The sequence below is a fragment of the Cyprinus carpio genome, unplaced genomic scaffold, assembly GCF_018340385.1.
Source record: "Cyprinus carpio isolate SPL01 unplaced genomic scaffold, ASM1834038v1 S000006658, whole genome shotgun sequence".
NCBI classification, from domain to species: domain Eukaryota; kingdom Metazoa; phylum Chordata; class Actinopteri; order Cypriniformes; family Cyprinidae; genus Cyprinus; species Cyprinus carpio.
This window is the reverse complement of record NW_024879282.1, coordinates 933,661-951,085: the sequence shown is the minus strand read 5'-3', so window position 1 is coordinate 951,085 and position 17,425 is coordinate 933,661. Positions and strand designations below refer to the sequence as shown.

Below are 17,425 nucleotides of genomic sequence, written 5' to 3'. Positions count from 1 at the left end.
TATATATATATATATATAATATATATATATATATATATATATATATATATATAATATATATATTCTATATATATATATATATCTTGTTTTTGACCTCACTGATTGGAGTGGTTTTGAAGCGGCAGCCACCTATCTGGATGAGCTCACAAAGACTGTAACTTCATATAGCAGTTTCTGTGAAGATATGTGCATTCCAACCAGGATATTCTTATCATTTAATAATGATAAACCGTGGTTTACTGGGAAGCTTCGTCACACCAAAGAGGATGCTTACAGAAGTGGGGATAAAATATTGTATAACCAGGCCAGGAACAGACTAACAAAGGAGATCAGAAGTGGAGCTAAAAAAAAAAATACTCGGAAAAGTTGAGAAAAGAGCTGTCAGCAACGATCCGGTGTCAGTATGGACTGGTCTGAGGAACATCACCATGGACAAGACACAACCCCGCACAATCTGTCAACAACTGGCTGACTATCTGAATGTGTTTTACTGCAGATTTGAAAAGGATAGTCTACCACAACCACTTCCACTCTGATCTGCATTTCACACATTCACTTACCACCCCTGCAACCCCCCCTCCCTCCCCCACCATTCAATCTGTGCTTAAGGTCTGAATAGAGGATGTGAAACCAGGTCATCAGGAAGCAGAAATCTAGAAAGTTTCAGACCCAGATGCTGTTTCACCTCCCTGTTTAAAAGTCTGTGCTGACCCCCAGATCATTGGAGCCGTGTGAAGTTCCCTGCTGCTTCAAATGCTCCACCATCATTCCGGTCCCCAAAAAGCCCAAAATCACAGGACTTAACAACTACAGACCTGTCGCTCTCACGTCTGTGTTCATGAAGTCACTTGAGAGACTGGTCCTGGCCTACCTGAAGGACATCACTGGACCCTTGCTGGATCCTCTTTAGTTTGCCTACAGAGCAAACAGGTCTGTGGATGATGCAGTCAACATGGGATTGCATCACATCCTGCAACACCTCAACAGACCTGGGAATTACGCAAGGATCCTATTTGTGGACTTCAGTTCAACCTTTAATACCATCATTCCTGACCTTCTCTCTGACAAACTCACACAGCTCTCCGTGCCCACCTTCATCTGTCAGTGGATCACCAGCTTCCTGACAGACAGGCAGCAGCTAGTGAGGCTGGGCAAACTCACAACAAGGATTATCACCATCAGCACTGGCACCCCCAGGGATGTGTTCTCTCCCCACTGCTCTTCTCTTTCTACCCGAATGACTGCACTTCAAAGGATCCTCTGTCAAGCTCCTGAAGTTTGCAGACAACACTACAGTCATCTGCCTAATTAAGGACGGAAATGAGTCTGCTTACTGACAGGAGGTTGAGCAGCTGGCTGTCTGGTGCAGTCTTAACAATCTGGAGCTAAACACTCTCAAAACTGTGGAAATGATAGTGGACTTCGGGAGAAACCCCCCTGCACTCTCCCCACTCACCATCATGAACAGCGCTGTGACTGGAGTGGAGTCATTCAGATTCCTGGGTACCACCATCTCTCAGGACCTGAAGTGGGACACTCACATAGACTCCATTGCAAATAAAGCCCAGCAGAGGTTGTACTTCCTTCGCCAGCTGAGGAAGTTCAACCTACTACAGGAGCTGCTGAAACAGTTCTACTCTGCCATCGAGTATGTCCTGTGTTCATCCATTACTGTCTGGTTTGGTTCAGCTACTAAATCAGACATCAAGAGACTACAGCGGACAGCCAGGACTGCTGAAAGGATCATTGGTGCCCCCCTGCCCAGCCTCCAAGATCTTTACATCTCCAGAGTGAGGAAAAGGGCTTTTTTTCCCCCTATAATTCTATTTCTGTATATAAAGTACATTATTTAATGTTTATTGTGTAATGTTATATTACATCCCTACTGTGTTATTCCTATATATGTCTGCACTATGTTGTACATTCTTCTACACTGGAAGCTCCTGTCGTTAAGTCAAATTCCTTGTGTGTGTAAACATACTTGGTAATAAAGCTCTTTTGATTCTGATATATATATATAATTTTTTTCCCAATATTACTGGCACGGAAAACTATCAGTCTATCTTTACATAGCAGAAGTTATTTAAAGCGAGTGAAGACAGACACAAGGACTTGCGCGCAACACACGCAAAGTACAGGGAGTTGTGCTCAGGATTGGTGGAGAGGGGCAAGGGTGTGTGTCGCAGCAGAAAACTTGACGTGTAGGTCAAACTGGGACTTTATTTACCTCCTCACAGCCAGCTAATCTAGAGCAGTGTGACGAGATTTTTTTTCTTCACGAAAGGCATAAAGGGTTTCTTCACCTCGTTTTTAAACAGGAGAGATGAAACACTACCACTGCGTCCCAGCTTTTGTCAGCAAACTTTGGACACTTGTAGAGGCTCCGTCAACGAACGACCTGATCTGCTGGAGCCAAGTGAGTATGTTATGCAAAATGCAGATTTAATCTATTTTATTTCATTATTAATTAATAGTTCTTTTTTTATTATTACGTGTATTACTTGTCATGAGTACAAACAGTACAAAAAACATCCAGTACAACAATATTAACTCTTCAGAATAATAAACTCCATAATAATAAACTCTTCAGATTTTTTATAACTCATTAAACATTACTTAGTTTATCTGCTGGGAAGATGTTTATCCTTAAATGCCATATTAGTAATGCGCTGTCTGACCCACTTTACAAAAACTGATCCACGTGTATTACGCTGATGCAGGTGGAGGCAGCTCGAGTCCGTCCAATCGCTGCTAATTATGTTATTAGAAAGTATCAAAGTACTCTGAACCTACACGTTTGACAGAATGACGTGAAACAGAACGTTGCGCTTCCGACCTGAAAATAGAATGATTGCCATAAACATCCACGAAAATTCTATAGTCTAGTAGTCTCATTCTTATTATCTTAAAGATGATTATTGATTGCAAAGTAGTGAATTGAACACTATAATTTGTGATATTATATTTACATTTGCCTTGACGTTGATGTTTCATTAACTAGACTCCTCCTAGTGGTAAAGATTATATTATATAAAACCACCATAATAATTAAATTAATATATTATTTTGATTAATATCTATCTATCTATCTGCTTACTAATCTTATACTATTTTTTTTTCTTCAAGCAGGCATTTGTAACAAAAATGTGCAAGTGCTCTTTAAGTACAAAATAGTGTTTCCTGCCAGACCAGAATGGGCTTTTCATTAGAAACAGTCTGACATATATTTGGTGATGTAAGTCAAACCACATCTTCCTGTTTCCTCTCTATTAGGATGGCTGCAGTTTTCTTGTCCAGGATGAGCAGCAGTTCAGCAAGGAAGTCCTGCCCCTTTACTTCAAACACAGCAACATGACCAGCTTTGTGCGCCAGCTCAACATGTGTACGTGTTCAGCAAATGATAAAATAAACAGCATATAGATATAGAGCATCATTTTCTAATTCTCCTGTGTCTGACCTCCACATACAGATGGCTTCCATAAAGTAGTACATATGGACTCTGGCTTGCCTAAATCTGATGGACAGGTTAATTGTGTTGAGTTTCAGCACGAGAACTTCCAGAGAGCTCAACCTCATCTGTTAGGCCTCATCTGCAGGAAGGTGAAGCTGATAAATGGTATCATGCAGTGCTTGTGTAGCACTGAACGAGCATTGATATCTGTAGTACTCTGAAGTACTCACACCCAGCTGCTAACCCTCACATTCTTTCATGCTGAGGTGTGTGTGTAAATATTGGTTGTATATGTGGTGTATATGTGATTTCATGACTAGGTTTCAGTTAGCCGTGGAGTTGAAGAGGCAGGTGTCTCAGGTGCTCATTCAGGTTAGTCATGTCAGAGGCTGGCAAGACTCCTCAGACCTCAGACTCATCGCTTTGTGCAGGTGAGCCTTTCTCCTTGACAAGAACACTATTCATTAGAGTAAAGCTAAAATTCAGCCTCGTTTACACACTTAAGAGTGGATGTCAATGAAACTGAAAAGTCAGTTGGTATTTATTTCCTCTGTTTTTACACAAATATGTCTACTTGTGTTCACCAAGACAAAAAAAAAACGTTGTGCTGGATTTTTCAATGAATAGAAAGTTCAAAAGAAAAACAGTTGTAAATGTCTTTACTGTTTCTTTTGAATGTAATGCATCGTTGTTGAATAAAATTATTAATTTCTTATTAAAAAATCCATACATACATACTATCAATACAATCCAAACTTTTGAATGGTACTGTAGATCAATAACAGTAACATTTAAACATTCAATTCTCTGCCATGACTAACTCTTTTAACCGTTTAACCGTCTTTCCTGAAGGGATAATGAGAACTTGTGGAGAGAACTGGACTCATTAAGACAGAACTATCAGCAGCAGCACAAAATCATACGCAAGGTAAATAAAAAACACATTTAAAAAGTTTATAAATAATAACAATGTACTTTATGTATATAATATATATATATATATATATATATATATATATATATATATATATATATATATATATTTGATAATCACTATAGAAAACTCTCCTATCCTGTCACTCCTTTTCAGATTATAAAGTTCATCATCAACATCGTTCAGTCAAATGGGATAAAAGGTTGCAAAAGAAGACTGTAAGTTTATTCACTTAAAGTACACAAGATGTTTTCATAGTGAGAAATGTTATTATTTGCCAAATTGCTTCTAACATGACATACATTTCCTTTCTCCACCCTAACAGCCCCATGATCAACAGTTATGGGGAGTTTCAGTCTGCACCGAAATACGCCCCGTTCCTTCAGTGTGAATCCCAACCTTACCACTTCCCCCCTACAAGAGATCCCTTCATTGCAAGAGGTGCATGCTAAAATCTTTATGTTTGATCTAATTTATTTTTCTAAGTTTGAATTCTTAGAAAAAAGCAGCTTGATTTCTGTCATTTTGAAAGTAAGTGACATCACTGTGGGTTTCCGGGCAGCTGGATGTGTCACCAGTTGACGTGTACTCAAATGGCTTGATCATCTCTGACATAACCCACTTGCTGGATCCCACACCTGAGCCTAGCAGGTTAGAGAGCAGCAGTGCACCTACAGTCTTCATCCTCTACAGAACTCATGTTTTTTTGTATAATTTTAATCTACTGAGGTTTTTAAACATACTCTTTTCTTGAGTAAATAAAAAAAAAGGAACTGAAAGTGCTTTTCAGGTTTTTACAGTCTATTTTCCGGCTTTTTATTTGTGTTTTCGGTTTTACAGAGAGCCAGTGACAGAACCCTTCCCGCAACTCACACCACATTGCTGGATGACCCAGCTACCCAGGAGTCTGAGGAAATACCCTCAGAAAGGTTAGCTACTGTAGCAAACTGATCATGTGTGCCATTTATTTTATAATTATAACAGATCCCTGATCTGTTTTATTACAACTGGGGGAAAAATCTAATTGCAAATTTTTTTTTTTTTATTTAAAATGCAGTTTTCCAGATTTGATGTGCTTATTTTTAGGGCTGATCAATTTAAAAACAATATAGACAATTTAAAATAATATATTATATTTAAAAAAATGGGGTGGGGCGGGTTAAGAAATATTACTTTCAGACTTTTTCACTTTTTAAATAAAAAAAATTGTCTTTTAAGAAAATAATAGAATAATTAATTTTACAGTAGATCTGTAAAATTACAATAATAATATATGTTTCTTTATCTTCATTTTAAAGGGGACATTAGATGCAAAATTCATTTACATGGTGTTTGCATATAACTGTGTCTTGGCAGTGTGTGGACACAACCACTCTACAATGATAAAAATCCACTCAAAAACTAATCAGTCTCAATATAAAGCCATTTTAATTTTCTGAGCAGTTTGACGTCATACTGCTCAGCAGCCCCCGCCTATGATCGCTATATTAGTTTTACCAAAAAAAAAAAAAAAAAAGGAAGATAGGAGTGGAGTGAGCAGTAGCTCATTATCATTTAAAGAGACTTGCACCAAAATGTGTGAACAGAGTTGTTTTTGACAATGTAAAAAGGGTGTTGCTTTACAGGACCATTGAGGAATTTTAACCAAAGTATGTTGCAGACATTTCATGAAGACCATGAAGAATCATTAAAACTTATAAAGATCATAAAATCATAAAAAAATGGGCATCCAATGTCCCTTTAAAACATTATGCCTACAAGCTTTTATTTTCTTATTCTTCTTTTTTGTTGGCAACAGATTCTAAATGCTTCTCATTAAAAATCTGCTGAAATGTTTGGTGTATTGTGTTTTCAAATGCAAGCAACCCAAACTAACTGCACTTGCAGAGATGGCGATCGTATGAAGCAGCATTTACTGCAAACCAAGTTACTCTGAGACACTGAAAACACCATTATCCTGAGCAGCTCGCATACTGTATAAATAAACACAGTGCTGTGCTTCACTCTAAAACACACAGCGCATACACTATCACACTAAAACATTTTGATTAAATATGTAGCCCAAATATTACACTCCCCTTCTTCTCTTGAGAACAGAAATGATGTGTTTGATCCACTGGCACTGATTGACTCCAGTTTAGCAGCGATCCGCTCATGTTCTCCCCCACCCTCACCAGGCCTGGACAGTTTCAGCAAGGTCTGACTTACAACATCTTTGAAAAATACAACACAGACGCTATTACAAACCAAATCAAATTTCAAATCAAAGTGAAATATACGTAGAAACAGCGCATCCTTGTGGCGCGGATGACACAGAAGAGCATACACAGCATACGGTGATAATCAAAGACACAGAGGAGACCGCTGACAAAGGAATTATTGAATAAAGTCATTATTTTTGTTTTCTTTGCTTACAAAAAGTGTTTCCGTCGCTTCATATAACCCAGATTGCACGTCTGATGGCAGATGGAGTATTCTGACGACAACTTTCATACCTTTTATGGACTTTGACAATGTTATTTACTTGCCAGTCTTTGGGACAGTCACAAGCCTCCAGGTTTGCATCCAAAATATCTTAAATTGTGTTCCGAAGACGAACGGAGCTTTCATGGGTTTGGAACGACATGGGGGTAAGTGATTAATAACAAAATTTTCATTTTGGGGTGGAGTATCCCTTAAAAAGCTCATGCATGATCTGACATGTTTGGTTTCATGTTTATTGTAGATCTTTACCCCTGACTGCCACATCTCTGCTGTTAAAGACTCCAACACAAAAACCAAGAGCAAACAGAGAAGCCAGAAGGAAGCAAACACGTTACCTCACACCAACACAGGTACACACATATACGCCCACGCTTCCCTCTATCACACACCGTCCCAAAACCCACACATGATCACCTGCAGAAACCACATGAATTCAGAACTTACACTTCTGGTTTGTTTACTATATTGTGTTTGTGCAGTTACACAGCAGCAGAGTCTGCAACAAAATGCAGACCTGGAGCAGGAGCGCTATGATAGTGGAGAGTATTCAGATCTATTGCCATCCCTTCTGCAACTGGCGCAGGAAGCGTCCAGCTTATCCTTCAGTTACACTACACTGCCTTTAGAGCTCTCTTTTGTCATTTAAAAACTCTAATGCATTTGACATTGTGAGATAAAAAATCTGTTAATGCAACCTCTGCATTGGGTGCCATTTTCAAGTCAGCATTTCTGTGTGGGAGGCTTGCCATGATAAGCATTAAAGGTTTAATCTTTCAGAATATCTGCTGCATACTCACCCACCATTTGTCTAAATATGTAATAACTCATTTACTTGCTCAATTAAAAGTTACTTGAGTGTATGATATGCTATTGATACACACACAAAAAGTTTTGTAACACTAAAACATTGAAAATGTCACAAAAAATGTATATATACAGTATATATATATGTATATGTACACAATTCATAATCTGTTTATTTAACAGTTCATCTACTTTAGTAAAACATTTCTCCACTGAAATAAAGATATGGTCGCCAACTATATGATAGCATTATTTTTGAGAAAAACGAGATTGTTTAGAATAATTTCTGATGTGGATCAGTTATTTTGCTGTAACTGATTGTTATAAATGTTTAACTAAAGGCTAGAATATATATTTATTCCTTAGCATATTTTAGGTTTTCTTTATGACAATATGTGTTTTTTATGTAAAAGTGAATTCTGTAAAAGCAAAATAAAATGTTCTAAAATTTTTAATGCCCAATTTCTTTCATACACAAATTTAGCATTTAGTTGTTTTCACAACAGACAATCAGCAAAATGTGGCTTCTCTTGAACAGGAAATCTCACAGACGTACGCCAGCCCACACAGAGAGCAGATACATTAAGGCTAGAAAAGGGAAGCCTGAAAACATACCTAAGACAACAAGTGCGTTATGTGACCTGTCCAAGATGATATTATTTTTAGTAATTCTTTTTCCTTGGGAACATTCCTTCATTTGTATTTTCAGCATCCCAGCCAAGTGAGTATTTTTACAACTACACCATTCTGAAATTAAATGTACTTTTTCCCTTATTATTTAAATTTTATATCATGTTTGCATTTACAAAACACATAATACATAGTATTAAAAAACAAAAGGGTTTACAGAATTAATGTTGAAACTATTAAACAAAACGGTAAGGTTTGTTGGCTTTTTATTCATTTCTTCCTCTCTTTTTGTGGTTTTATTTGCTCTCTAAAACTACGGAAGTATGTGGTTATACAACAGTTAAGATGTTGAAATCGAATTTGTTAACATATATAGGGTTTTAAAAAGTCTGGCGACAGAGATTGTTTCATCACAGAGAATACCATTTCCATACTCCTCAGCAAACTGTGAAACTTTTCAGCAACCTGTCGCTGAAGGGTTGACAAATGTTCAGACGCTTGCGTTCCAAAATGGCTGGTCTGTGGCCATGATGAACAAACGCAACATGAGCTTACAACATTTTTGTTTCCGTTTTTCATGTAATGAATAAGTCAAAATTTTCTAAGAATTCTTATGTAAGACTACACTTGAATTTGAAACAGTAAGACGGTATTAAATAGTGTTTTTTGACTGAAAACAGAGATATTTGCTGTATCTATATGTTTCTTTTCAGTCCTCACAGGCTGAGCATCCTCTCGGTCCGTGTATCTTTTGGCCATTTGATTTTCTACTTAAAACATGAATAAAGAGAAATGAGAAAGGGTTTTGATTTTCGTTTTTTTCATTTTGTTTAAGAAACGGTAAAAGAAGATTTAGCTGGATTTTTCGTATTTTTGTTTATGAAAAAAAAAAATAATATTATTCATTATTATTTGTTTTGAATGTGTGGGCGGCGCTGAAACGCCACTTTCATCCCTTCTGTACTGCACCCGATACGCGCGCGGCACCCGCGAGCTCAGTTCATTTTCAGCAGAAGAGAAGCGGCACGCGAGCCGAGTTTATTAATCCTGCGGATTCTTTGCTAGCGGCGCTTAAAAATAAATAAATTACATTAAAAATTTTTTTATATATATATATATATTATATATATATATATAGATATATATATATATATATATATATATATATATATTTTTCTCTTTTTTTCACGGCTGCTGCATGCTATTGACAAAACAGAAATTACTTTAATCATAACCATTAAAACAGCATTTGGATTTTACTTTAGCCTATGTTATCTACAACGACATGGAATAAAAATATGATACTACAAATTTTTAACCTACTCATTTTATTCTAGGCCTATTAGAAAAACAGGTAACATAACACAGTTTCATGGGAAAAAACCAAACCCCACATAAATATAATAATATTTATAATAAAATACTATAATACTCATTAATAAATAATAATAAATCTTTACTTAAGTTTTCACCATAATTAGTCTACTGTAATTCTTAAATCCAAATTATAGGTTATACTTTGGAATTATGAACTGAATTCACGAACTCCGTGGATGATGACAGTAACAGAGTGTGGGTGTGACCACATTACAGGTTTCTTTATTTTACAACAGAGTTTTGTAACATTTTGTTGTTATTAAAGGGTGTCTTACGACCAAAACTGACGGAGCTGAAGCTCTTTCTGCTGTTATCGGGATGGAGCGAAGTGCAGTAGGCTACTTGTTGCGCTCTTCAAGAGATATAGCTTTGCAGTTGCTGTCGTTTGTAATAGCAAATGAAGACATGTTACCTGTGAGGTTTTTCTTAAACAGGCATAGAATAAAACGAGTAGGCTAAAAACCAGTAGCTATCATAGGCCTATTCCATGTCGTTGTAGATTCAAATGCCATTGAATAAAGTCATTTCTGTTTGTCAATAACATGCAGCAGCCGTGTAAATTCGGCTCGCGTGCCGCTTCTCTTCTGCTGAAAATGAACTGAGCTCGCGGGTGCCGCGGCGTGGGTATCGGTGCAGTACCCAGTACAGAAGGGATGAAACGGGCGTTTCCAGCTCCGCCCACACATTCAAAACAAATATTAAAAGCATAATCAAATTTTTATTACCCCGTGAACAAAAGTACGAAAAATCCAGCTAAATTTTCTTTTTTTTTTTCCTTTCTTTAAAACAAAATGAAAAACGAAAATCAAATCGTTTGTCATTTATTTTTCTAAGTAGAAAATCATATGACCAAAAGATAGCCTAGCACGGACCCAAACTATATGCATTACAAGCTGTCATTTATATATGATGTACATTAGAATTAAAAAAAAATGATGAATTTAAATGTTAACCTTCTCTCTTCTTTACCCAGAAAATAAACTGCCTTATCATAAATCTGGACTATGTTAATTGTACTGTGAGTGAGCATGAGCAAATTACAGTTTCAATAGCAGGTGCGTATGTTGACACAAAACTGAAAAAACCTGCATTTTTGGATAAAATTCCAGGACTGACATTAACATGTGATTTCTCTTAGGTTTTTTACATGACCAAATTCAGGCAGTGTCCCTACTTATCTCAGGATTAAAGGTGTTAACGTTGGCTGCATTTTCCCCGCTACAAAAACCGCAGCGGTTTAATACTTTTAAACACATGGCTGTACAGTGACAACGGCACTCTGGTGATAGAGCAGAAATCATGAGATAAAGCACTTGGTATTAGCAAATTATATTCATATTATTATGACTTGGTAATAATTATATGGAAATAACCGGCTGATGGATTGATACTTTATATTATGTGTTGCTCATCAGTGAAGCTTAACCCTCCATTCAGATCTGTCTGTGGTGGAGAAAAAATATGCTGAACTGTGGCTGTACTGACAATATTACATACGGACAGCAGCTGCAACTGAGAGTTCAAATTCGTCACAGGACAAGACAACAATGACTGGAAGGTATGACATTATTTAAGAAAACTATACTAAACTTTAGACTATTTGTTACACTGATTGATGAAAGTCTTTTTTTTTTTTTTTGGCTCAGAAAAATTACGATAGCCTATTAAACAGAATACATTCTTCAATTCTTTCACTTCTCATTCTTTCTTTTGTTAAAGCCGTAATTATACTTTCATTGTTTTGATGCTTGAAAAAACCTTTTCGTCTTTTGACTCGGATCAAAACGACACACACAAAAAACCCTGCATTCTTTTGCCTTGTCCAATTACCCACACTTGGGTCTTTGCACTTGACCACTTTTGTATGACGTGATTTTCCTGTGTTTAGTCCCAATTGTTTAAGTGAGCATTAGACCATGTGTGTGTAGAACTTTTCATTATCTGATGGGATGCACTTATAGTGTTGTAAAAATGCAAGCTGTGTTTTACAGAGATTTATTTTTTATTTTTCAACTACTTTGATTTAAAAATCCCACTTCGAAATTGTCTCAGTAGTAAGTGCCTATAACAGATGACACATTTTAATTTTGTGGTGCTTCTAATTAAGTGATAAAAGCAGTTGCAAATGTTGTAAAATAAAATAAATAAATATCACTACTACTCATATGCACCGATAAAACCCGCATTTTACTACCAAATTATATGTGCAATCTGGGTTATATGAAGCGACGGGAACACTTTTTGTAAGCAAAGAAAAATAACAACTTTATTTAATAATTCCTTTGTCAACAGTCTCCTCTGTGTCTCTCCATATCACTGTATGCTGTGTATGCTCTTTTGTATCATCCGCGCCACAAGGATGCGCTGTTTTATTTCAAATCAAAGCTAAATACATGTAGAAACAGCGCATCCTTGGTGGTCCAGATGATAAAAAAAAAAGCTTTGTTATTCTTTTCCCTAGATTACAACTCCAGGCACAGGACCCTCCTTTCAGTTTGCCCTTTCCCCTCAAACAAAGCGGTATGATTTCCAGGTCAGTGCTCGAATAGTAAATCCCTGCGGAGAGTCCATGTTTTGGAGCGACTGGAGTGAGCCTTGTCTACTGGGGATTTTTAAAACGGCCAACAATAACACAGGTAACTTATCTTATCTGTATTAAAAAGAAAGTCTCTCAGCATTTTATCTGCCTACTAGTATGCTGCAAAATGAAAAGGATGAAGAACTTGGAGACAAACAGTCACAAGCATGACGCTCTGGTATCAGGGAGCCTATCTCGATTATCCCATCCACACTTGCATTCTTTGCACTTGACCACTTGTTGACTCATATGTTGTACTGTAGGTATCGTAAAAATGCAAGTTTTTTCATTATTATTTGAACATTTTGATTTTCAATACTTAAAAATGTCTCTTTCAGTGTTTGAGCCTATGTAATTGTGATTGAGGTGATAATGTTGCAAACCTTTTTACAAAGATCAAATACACATGAAAGATGATGGGATACGCTTAGCCTCAAATACCCGCTCAGAAGTCAGAAGGGGCACTGAACAGGCCCACTGTCAGTTAAAGGAGCAATATGTACATTTTTTTTTACTGTACAAAAAACACATAAACATATGTTTGCAAAGATTTTGGGGTAGATTGAAAAAACAATTAGGAAACTATAGCAGTGGCCTTAATGACAACTCTTTTCCCCCAGAGAGTGTGATTAACATGTCTGTTGATGTCAATGGTGGCCGTATATAGTGGGAGCCACAGTATTCTCATCATACTCTCCTGCTGTGCTCCGTCTATAGCGAGAGGTTTGAAAGCCTTTTTTTTTTTTGTCCTTTAACCATTTTAAAAAATTTTTATTTTAATTTTCCACAGTAAAATTCTTTTTATCTTTTAATTCATAGAAGTGTTTTATTTAATGATAATTTAATGTTTAATGTTCCTTAGGTTAAGAATCATTTTAATACCATGGTACCAAAGCAGGACGAAATGTGAGCAATTACCTTACACCTTGCAGGCCCCTTTTTTGAACAATTATGATGGCAATGTTGAGTAAGCAACAGTTATTCTTTTTTCAATTCATGTAACCATCCTTGAATTTGTACTTTAATTCATAGTGGTGAAGAGGGAATGTGAGAAATTAATCTTTTTTTTTGTCATACAGAAATGGCTGTCCATGCCTAAAGATCTGGAGAATGGCTTCAAACCCAATTTCACGGAGCGTGCCTGCCCTGTGCGCGAGTACAGTATAGTGTCCCAGTCCAGCACTGACAGCGAAAGTCATCCTCTCAAACCCAACAGACCTGTCATCAGATTATCAGTGCATGCATAGCTACTCATCATCCTCCACCATACCTGGATCAGCCGAAACCCTACAAACCCAAGATCTATCGCAAGTGGATTTCCATTCTAAATCTTCAATTTAATCTGAGCAATTCAAATTGAGGGTTTAGAAATTAAATGTCTTTGAAATTCGAATCTTGATTGAAAAAGTAAAATATTTTCATGTGAAAAGGGGGTTTTGCAAGTGTTATACAATTATGAATACCAGTCAAATTCCAGTAATTGTCATTTTGAAACCTGTTTTTATTTTTTTTATTTTTTTAAATCAGTTCAAAACAGGAATAATAAACATTCAATTGTGTCTGTTTTCTTTCTTATGTTTAAGCAGGGTAATGTAGTGTTTGTAATTGAAATAGTTTTATTTTTATTTTTTTTTTGCTTTACATAGTTTGGAGTTGGTTTTTGTTATAATAGGTCAGTGTGGAGTTTGTAGCATAGTAGTCATGTTTTAATGATCCCCCCCCCCAGAGTGTTTTTGCTCCTGTTCAGTTTTTTTATTCGTTTATCAAAATGATTTTCTTTACAGTGTTATGTTATACTGTGTTTCCACAGTATTGTAGGTAGATTTCTTTAGGGTCGCTTGAAGGATTCTTCTATAAGTTTAGCGTTTTTGCAAGCAGTGACTGTTTGTATCAACGTGTAAGATGTGTCTGTGATAACATTTATACTTGGTTCAAAGTAAATTCCAGAATCTGATTTGTGTACTGGTGGGGAAATCCCATCACTACAAACCTATTATCTTGATTATTTAGCTGAGTGCTATTTGTGATTCTTAACATAGTTTTGCATATATATTTGCAGAAATTTCACTTCATCGAGACCACCTGCTCTGAATATTTTTTTATTTTTTGATTATTCAGTTTTAGCTAGCCATACAGACATACATACATACATATATATATATATATAATATTTGTTTTAAATGTATATTCTCTTTATCATACCAATATCGTAAAAGGCCCTAAAAAGGCCCCGAACTGAATCTTAAAATTAAACAATGTCGGGGTAGCATATGTATCTGGTTTAATGAACTACTCTCTGTGTGTTTTGGGGATTTATTGGATTTAGTTTTGCACTTTTGGCGTGGCTGCTTTTCTGTAGTACTCTGATAAAATGTCACATTTTTGAACACACTTCAACATACTTTTGAGACTTTTTAACATTTAGAATGTGAATTTGCTATTTTAAGATTATTTAGATGAGTGAAGACAAATATGATGCTTCAATGTAATGCTTTTACAATCTCTAAATAAAAACATTCAAATTCACATCATTCACAATGTCTGTGATGATTACTTATATATTTTGATAAAATCATTATTTTTATTTTTCACAGTAGATTTGATGTTTGTGTGCGCATCTGGAATTGGGATGCTTAACTGCAAGAACACTCAAATACATTAACATTTTCCAAATGTATGAAATAAAGATTGTGACACACCTAAAGAATCATTAAGAACCGTCTTAGTCACCTTAATATTTTAAAATGAGCAAATACTTTAGAATCATCCCCCCCCCCCCCAAAAAAAAAACTTACTATGAATAAATAGCATGCATTTGGAGTGTATATGAGTATAATGATCTGGTATTGTGCAAGTCAATAACATTATTTCTACGTGTAATTTTTTCATAAAACAAAAAACATGGATTGTCAAAAACATCATACTACTGTTAAAGGCTACTGTACGTACTAAACAGAAAAACATTTATCCAAGCTGGTCTTCATATTGTTTTCTGAAGCAGTCTCCAGCAGGGAAGAAATCCCAGCATCTCTCCTGGTACATCTTCCACACATATGATTCCTTCAAACACACATTCACAACTGTCTATTACTTTAGATCACTTGTGATATTTATGATTATGAACATTGTGACCACGTCTTACCCTGCCCAGTGTGCTCAACATTTTTCATCCTTGTTGATTAAGTACATCAGGAAGAACCTAGCGAAGAGAGAGAGACTGTATAATGTCCCCTGAAGGTGGGAGATTGTATAACATCAGAAAGGTGGCAGAAAACCGAATCGCTCACATGTAGTTTGGCCAGTTTGTGTTCTTCAAGAGTAGCGTCTCAAAGCCATGTGGAGGTGTATCAAAGTAATCACGCCCAATACCACATATAAAGCATTTGGTCTGGCAATGCAAAGCGGAAAAGCAGATACAATGCTAAGTATTTAAAAACCTTAAACTTAATATTGTTTTTTTTTGTTTAACATTAAAGATCTCAATACCTCCATGTCTTTCTTTTGACATTGCTCTTGCTGGTCTCTCAGCTCACCAAAAGCAGTCAATGATCAGACCTTTGAAGACAAACGCATTGAATTGCAGTACACGTGTTTTCAATCTAATCCAGAAATGACGTTTTTCCATACCAGCCATAAATGTAAGATTTAACCTCGCGGTAGGCCAAGTTTGAATAGAAATCTCATAGAATTCTCACCTTGAATAATGGCCACAGATGACGATACAAAGAAGAAAAAGGTGATGTCGAAAACCACCCGATAGAGTTCATACTCATCCCCTGCTGGGTCCTCAATCTCATCTCCTATACCTCCACCTGCCCGCCACACCCACGTACATGTGGAACAGATAACGACTGAGAAGAGAAAGAGCAAGAGTGTTTGGCAGTTTGTTTGGTTTAGGGAAGAATGCAGGAAAAAAATTAGCAACCCCCAACAAAAGGTTTTTACACAGTTTTGTGTTTACTGTATTAAGAGAAGGACTTTGGACACCAATATGTTGTGTATATGCAGTGACCAACCTTCATCAGTCACATCACAACTTCATGTCCGGCTCGTCCTCATCCTCGCTCTTATTGTAGAACTTCCTGAAGAAGTTAAATGCCACCACAGTGTAGAGGTAACACAACCACAGCAAGCAAACCCACAGTCATCATCAGCTGAAACAAGCCAACAGAGTCAACTGGTGTGTAAATTCAGATTTTCAGAACCAGTTTGAGTTTTTTTGTACTGACTGTACCTGTTTTCCATTGTGTGTGACTGAGGAAAGAAGTTGTAAACGCAGGGTCTTGACACCCATTGCGATGTCCAGCAGGTGACAAGCAAAGAGAAATTGTTGTAGATGTCCAAGAAGTGACATAACTGTGTACCATACCGAGGTAGAGAAAGTCTGCAAAAAAAGAAAGACTTGGAGCCCACTTGACTTGTTAACTTTGTTTTGCAAAAAGTCCCTGCGATTTTGAGAAAATGCTGTAAGATTTTAATACCGGAAGAAAAAAAAATACTTACATTGGGTCTGTAAACACAACCCCAAATTTCCCAGATCTGATACTTGATGTCAATGGCAGTGAGCCTAAAAAAATAAATATGGACTGAAATCCTAATACTTGATCTCATATAAAAAACCTGGCTTTGACCAGTGCTCTAATCTGTTTTTGGCTGATCAATTTCGACGGGGGAGCATTTCAAATAATCTTTTAAAAATCTGTATTTTTGTAATTCTGTTTGGTGCCACTAGTAGCAAAGAAATATCGGAACCTTAATGTAATGTCCTTAAACTGTCACAGAATTGATATGTCACATGTAATGTATTTTTTAATACCATGCAAGCATAGAGTTTGTCTGGCTCTTCGGCTTTCTTGTCTGTCTGTTTTGTTGTTGCTGACATCCAGCGATGTCCGGTCCATACCCAGCAGCTCTGCAAGTCGCTCACGTCCATAATATCTCCATATTTATCCAGAACCTAGTCAAAGGACCCACGAGAACTTCTTGGCTTCATAAAAACCTAATTTTAAACCTAAACACCAATTGAACAGAAAGAATATCAGTTTACCTTTGCGCTTAACAATTTGTCCCCAGTATGTGGAGGGAAAGGAGCTAAAACATAATAAAGAGTTCTTGAGTTCTACATTTCTTGAAAAGAAAAACAATGACAACAGCTGGCTAGGTCTGC

General features: G+C 36.5%; 3 pseudogenes; 2 read left to right on the top strand and 1 right to left on the bottom strand.

Annotated features, from left to right (window-relative positions):
• The first annotated feature begins 2,138 nt into the window (after nt 1–2,138).
• LOC109097915 lies at nt 2,139–7,515 on the top strand (annotated as a pseudogene).
• A 3,564-nt stretch (nt 7,516–11,079) lies between these two features.
• Nucleotides 11,080–13,599, top strand: LOC122144391 (annotated as a pseudogene).
• A 1,557-nt stretch (nt 13,600–15,156) lies between these two features.
• Nucleotides 15,157–17,425, bottom strand: part of LOC122144390 — a 51,100-nt pseudogene continuing 48,831 nt past the window's right edge.